This window comes from Babylonia areolata, chromosome 2 (genome assembly GCF_041734735.1).
Source record: "Babylonia areolata isolate BAREFJ2019XMU chromosome 2, ASM4173473v1, whole genome shotgun sequence".
Taxonomy (NCBI): Eukaryota; Metazoa; Mollusca; class Gastropoda; order Neogastropoda; family Buccinidae; genus Babylonia; species Babylonia areolata.
In genome coordinates, this window is record NC_134877.1 from 68,859,218 (window position 1) to 68,865,691 (window position 6,474).

At 44.2% G+C, this 6,474-nt stretch overlaps 1 protein-coding gene across 5 annotated transcripts in view; it reads left to right on the plus strand.

Moving 5' to 3' along the window:
- The first annotated feature begins 2,894 nt into the window (after positions 1-2,894).
- LOC143276621 (putative transporter HI_0519) overlaps positions 2,895-6,474 on the plus strand; it is a 33,317-nt gene continuing 29,737 nt past the window's right edge. The window contains exons 1-2 of one of the 5 annotated variants that reach the window (XM_076581260.1): positions 2,895-2,911; positions 3,553-3,698. The gene's annotated coding sequence lies outside the window, so the exon portion shown is untranslated. Of the gene's footprint in view, positions 2,912-2,991; positions 3,289-3,552; positions 3,699-6,474 lie in introns of those variants that run through there. The other 4 variants (XM_076581237.1, XM_076581253.1, XM_076581245.1 and 1 more) reach the window with 4 other exon arrangements.

Consider the following 6,474-nt stretch of genomic DNA (forward strand, 5'->3'; position numbering starts at 1 on the left):
ACACAGAGTTCTCCAGAATTTAAAAGGTGGATTGAACGTGGAATAAAAGTCTTCAGAGCTCTGGATTTCAACTTAAAAGTTCTGTAGCGTCGTCCTGATGGCAATAGCTCATAATACTTTGCTAAAATATGGGTGTCGTCAGTTGCTATCTGCCTGCTTTTTTTAACCACTCGACTTTCATACAGCTCTTGCATACTAGCTTGTTTCACTCCCACAATTTTACTGCATACACTCATGACATCGTTCAAAACACGCTTACTCCTCACTCCCAAACTTCCATACCAGCACATAAATGAAACAGTAAGCACAGACTCGATACAACATCGATGATAACTTTGAAGAATATTTGAATTTATACCAACATTTCTAAGCTTCTGTAAACAAAAAATTCTAGATTGACATTTCTTATGAATGGAATCAACATTTCTGTCAAAAGTCAGCTTATTGTCTAAGATGGTCCCTAAATATCTATATTCATTGACCCTCTCCACTGTTTGACCATCAATAACAAGGTCAGCTACAGGCAAGGGGTCTTTCCGAAAATCTATTAACATTTCTTTTGTTTTCAATACGTTGAGATCCAGATAGTTTTTCTCACACCAGGAACAGAACTTTTTAATTTCACTGAAATAAATAGCATCAGAGTTGGACAGATCTTCAATTGCTGAATCATCAGAATATTTTATGACAGGAGTTTCCTCCGTGCCTCTGCAGTCATTTGTGTACAGTGTAAAAAGAACAGGGGACAGCACTGTACCTTGGGGTGCACCAGTAGAAGTAGAGTTTAGAGAAGAGTGGGCAGAATGAAAGCGGACGGACTGAGTTCTATTGACAAGAAAACTTATTATCCAAAGAGTAAGCTTCGGATCAACATCCATGCCTAGCAGTTTGAGGGCAAGGAGATGAGGTTGTACTGTGTTAAAAGCAGAAGAGAAGTCAACAAAAAGGATACGAATGTGTACCAATGTGTGCGCAGTATCACTCATCTCTCTCTCTCTCTCTCTCTCTCTCTCTATATATATATATATATATATATATATATATATATATATGTGTGTGTGTGTGTGTGTGTGTGTGTGTGTGTGTGTGTGTAGATACTGATTCGTTAATTATCATGCATGTTGTTTTTGTTTTATTTGTCTTGACATGTCAAGTTGTTCTCGAGGATATGAGGTTATCTATCCGTTAGCTGATATTGTTTTCTCATATCTGCGATCTGTGAGAGTGAGAGAGAGAGAGAGAGAGAGAGAGAGAGAGAGAGAGAGAGAGAGAGAGAGAGAGAGAGAGAGTGTCTGTCTGTCATCTGTGTTAATAGTTCTTTTTTTCCTGTATATGTTATTATCACCATGCTTATGACTATCTAGTACTGTGTAGTGTAGACCATGTTCAGCGGGGACTTGGTGTAAAAAAACAAACACATCAGTGTTTATCTATCATCTTCGAAAATAAAGAATTTTGTCTTGCCTTCTCTCTCTCTCGCTCTCTCTCTCTCTCTCTCTCCCTCTCTCTCTCTCTCTTGCAAACTATATATCTCTCTCCCTTTGTATCTCCCTCTCGCTCCCCATCTATCTCTTAATCTCTATCTCTACCCCTCTCTCTCTCTTTTGCAAACTACGTATCTCCCTCTCTCTCTCTCTCTCTCTCTGCACAACCACCAGTCAGCGATGTGTTGACACACGCCGACAAGACAGCTTGTGACTCACAGTCCTTGTATTCAGCTGCTCGCTACAAACTGCAGCACAATGGGGGCAAAAAGTCCACACACACACACACACACACACACACACACACACAATATCACGCATACACACACACAATATCACGCATACACACACACACACACACACACACACACACACACACACACCACACACACACACACACACACACACATACACACACACACACACACACAGAGAGATTTGGAAAAGGGAATAAATAATTTTGTTGTCCTGTGCTTCGCAATAAAGCTTCCCAGTCCTTTCCCTTAACACTGCTATACCAGTCGTCCCTCGTCCATCTGTACAGGTGTTCTCTCTCTCTCTCTCTCTCTCTCTCTCTCTCTCCGGGGTTCTGTGGGTTGAATGAATGGAGAAGGGGTTGTGAAGGAGGGCCATTCATAGTGTCCTTTAGAGAGTAGAGAGGGGAAAGAAAAGGCAGGACAAAAGGCAGAAAGGGGCAGTCGGGCGTGGGCACAGTCATGTAAAGAAGGGTCTGTGCTAACAGAGAAACACGTGTATTCAGACAGAGTGGGAAGTTTGGTGATGTTTGGGGGGGGGGGGGGGGGGGGTGAGGGGGGCGTGGGGGGGGGTTGTTTTTAGTTTGTCTATGTAGTTTGTTACGTTTCCTTTGTTCACTGTACAGTTTAAAACGTGAATTTTTCCTGTGATTCTTGGGAGGATTTTTGTTTTTTGGTTTGTTTGTTTTTGGAACAGTTGTGTCGTTATTCTGTTCTACACTTTTTTCGTTTATTGTTTTCTTTCATACTGTTTATTTTCGTTTCAATTTTCAGACAGCAGTCATGCCAAGATCATTTGGAAAAACGTCCTCTCCGGTGGTCGCTGCTTTATTATTGATTTCAAAACATTTCTGCGCGGTGTTTCGTTTTCTTATTAAAATCGTACTTTCTTTTATTTCTATTACTGAAACTGAAAATCAATACGGACGAGAAAAGGGTTTCGCAATACGGCGAGGTTTCCATTCGTTGATCAATACGCCAACTTGAAGCAAACAAACAAATAAAAATCGAACACACACGTCATGTCAAAACTATCTAGGCTTGGTGTGCACCGCGTTGCATACATACTGACGACAAATGCACCATTGCTACGTCGGTATACTTGAGTAAACGAACGAAGCCTAGATCCGGAACAGGATATCTGGAAAGGATGGACGGGGGCCTTCCGATATCGTGAGTCCGGGGAGGTGTGGTGAAATGGGTGTTTCAGTGCAGCGCGCGTCAGTGGGTGGGGCAAACTGAGCGTGACATCATCAACCTGGATCCATACTACTTAAAAACCTTTAGCTCCGGTTTTGAAAGCCACGCCGAACGTGATTATCTATTGTATTCAGATGTGGTCATTCCTACTACTATCACTACTACACTGAACAGAAGCACGCGGAGTTTTTGCTTTGTTTTTATCTGCTGTTTTGAAAGGCCACAAGCAAAGCGCGGGACGTATATTTCTCGCTCCCTTGGTGGGTAGACTACATTCGGTGGGTAGACTACATTCCTTCCCCAATCCCTGAAGCATAGCAGCCAACCGGCGAGTGGAAAGATATAAAGAGGTTATTAACATTCACGGCTTTTTGGAGTGTTAGCCCTCCCTTTCCCGGCCAGCTCTTCACTAACCCTTAAAGCGTGGGCAAACACGCCTATAGGTTCTTAAACTCAACACTCTCATCCTCGTTCTCCACCAAGAGCTGCCGTTGTTTTGAAACGCTTGTGTTCTGTTGTTGTTGTTTCTTTTAATAGGAATTTTTCATTGTTGTTGTTTGTTTGCTTGTTTGTTTGTTTCTCTTTTTGGAGAGAGCAGTGGCTTTGTGTTGCAGTGTGACAGCGAGCCACAGTGTATAAAAGACTTGCTCCAGAAAGCTGACTTGGTGTTGTGTGGCGGTGGTGATTTCCAGTGAGTTCCGACAGCTTGAAAGGTTTACAAGGGACTGTATCGTTCGCGTGGGAGTGCCGAATTTTTCAGGTAGTGCCCAGTGCTTTGTTGTTCTTGTTCCAGTGTGTGTGTGTGTGTGTGTGTGTGTGTGTGAGAGAGCGTGCGTGCGTGCGTGTGCGCGCGCGTGTGTGTGTTGTTGTTGTTTGACTAGTTGTTGTTTTGGTGGTGATTACACGTGATGGTACTAGTGACGGTGCTGTTGTGGTGGATGATCTCTCGATCTCTCTCTGTCTGTCCCCTCGCCCTCTCTCTCTCTCTCTCTCCCTCTCTCTTTCCCTGTCTCCCTCTCTCCCCATATCTATCCTTCTCTCTCCTCTACTCTCTCCCCATCCCTCACTCTCCCACTTTTTCTCCCACATCTCTCTCCTCTACTCTCTCCCTCCCTCTCTCCCCATCTCTCACTCTTTCTCCATCATTTCTCTCATCTCTCTCTCTCTCTCCATCTCTCTATATATCTATCTATTCATCTATGCCTATCTGTCTATCTACCCTCTTTCCCCCTCTCTACCCATCTCTCTCAACTCTCTTTCCCTCTCTGTATTCTCTGTCTGTGTGTGTGTGTGTGTGTGTGTGTGTGTGTGTGTGTGTGTGTGTGTGTGTGTGTGTACCCACCCCCTCTTTCTATTCCTCTGTATAGTTCCAGATCGTCAAATAATTATCATGTAAGTCAGTTTGGATCTACTTTTGTCTTTGAAAAATATAAATGTTTTGCACCCTTTTTTTAAATAAATCAGCAAAATTTACTTTAGCGTATGCTAAATGGAAGCTGAAAAGAAACAACTATTCTGAGAACAAGCAAATTTATACATGGTATACCACGTTTAAGCATTCAAAGGCAACATTCGAAAATTTTCGCTTGAAATATCTGTATCGTTAAGGAAAAAGTTCGACTTGCGCTGTAGCTAAATAGGAGAGTATATTTGGCAGTAAACTATCTTCTTTGTTTAAATGACACGACAAGGCATGATGGAGTCTCCCGTCGCTCCGGCAGGCAGGCTTATCTGTCGGTGTGTGTCCTCATATGGGAGAAGAGGCCGATTCTGGATGCGCAGCACTTCCCACAGGTGTTGCAAGGGAAAACGTAGCCTAATTGCCTGACCAGCACAGGTGACTTTTTTTTTTAGTGAGGAGTTGTGCAGTCCCTTCCCCACTCTCTCGCCTACCGACGCTCACAGTCCCACAGGTGCAGATACTGCCACGTGTAGGACAGCCTCGGCAGGTGCAGGTTTTTTCTTCGGAGCTCCGTCTCCTAGGGGAACTTCCAGCCAAGGATAAGAGCTCCCCCTGCCCTTTGGTCATCCTCTTCCGCCTTCACAGCCGTTGGGAAAGGTTTCCTCCTCCGTCTGGTCCGTCGTTGGGAGACTTCACATGCGGCAGGTAGTACTGGGTTACATGATACCAGTAGCAAGGAAACTGAAAAGACAGCCGCAAGAATTGATTGGTGCAAGAATTGATTGAAGAAATAAGTAGTAACCAGTATAGTAGTATGTAATGAGATCATGGGGTTATAAGTTTATGATAGTCAGTCGTGTCCGGTTATGACCACTGGAACAACAGAGGAGGCATCTGCTGCCCCGACTATCTGGACTGCAATTTTATTTCACTGGAGGCTGTCTTGCCCAAGTTAACCCCGGATGTTTCGGCAAATGTGTGAGCGGTGTTGAGATTCCTGTCTGATAAAGCATTTTCTTTTGTTTGTTTTGTTTTTTCTTGTTTTTTGTTTGTTTGTTTGTTTTTTGTGGGTTTTTGTTGTTGTTGTTTTTGTTTTGTTTTGGGTTTTGGGGTTGTTGTTGTTTTTGTTTTGTTTTGTTTTTTGTTTTTTGTTTTTTTTTGTTGTTGTTGTTTTGTGGGGGAGGGGGGGGACTAATAGCACGCACGTGTTGCGCATCTCTCTCCCACTCTCTCTCTCTCTGTGTCCATCTCCCTCTCTCTCTTTCTTCCCTGTCTTTCTCCCTGTCTCGCTTCTCTCTCTCTCTCTCTCTTTCTCCCCCTTCCCTCTCTCTCTCCATCATCTTTCTCTCCTTTCTCTCTCCCGCTCGCTTTCATCTTTCCTTACCCCCTCTCTCTAGCTTAAACTGTCTCATTCTGCCTGCCACGTTCTCCATCTCTGTCTCTGTCTCTGTCTGTGTGTGTGTGTGTGTTTCTGTCTCTCACTTTCCCTTTCTTTCCTCTCTTCTCTCTCTCTCTCTCTCCCTTTCTGTCCCTCTCCCTCTCTCCTCCCTCATTCTCTCCTTTCTCTCTCCCTCTCTCCATCCTCTTTCTTCTCTCTCTCTCTCTCTCTCTCTCTCTCTGTCACCGCTCTCTCTCTTTTCCCCTGTCTCCCTCTCCCTCTCCCCGCTCTCTTTCTGTATCTTTCTTATCACAGCCCTTGTTTTGAGTATTTTTGTTTTTTGTTGTTGTTTTTTGCTAGTGTCTGTCCATGTGTTCCAGGTACGTGTGTCGAATTTCGCTTCCACACTTGGTAGAAAATCCAGTACTGTTTTCCTGTTTTCTTAGTATCGCCCAAGTCGGAGAGGGGAGTGCGTAAAACCGCCATGTAGTCTTACTTTATAGCCTCGTAAGTTTACACAAAGGTTTTTGTCCAGTTTCCTTCTTTACCCCCGCCCCCTAGACACTCCCCCCCGCCCCCTAGACCCCCACAGCCCACCCGTGCCTCACACCCCCTGTCTCTTTCTCTTTCTTTCTCTCATTCTATCTGTTTCTCTCGATTTCTGTGTGTGTGTGTGTGTGTGTGTGTGTGTGTGTGTGTGTGTGTGTGTGTGTGTGTGTGTGTGTGTGTGTGTGTGTGTGTGTGTGTGTGTGTGTG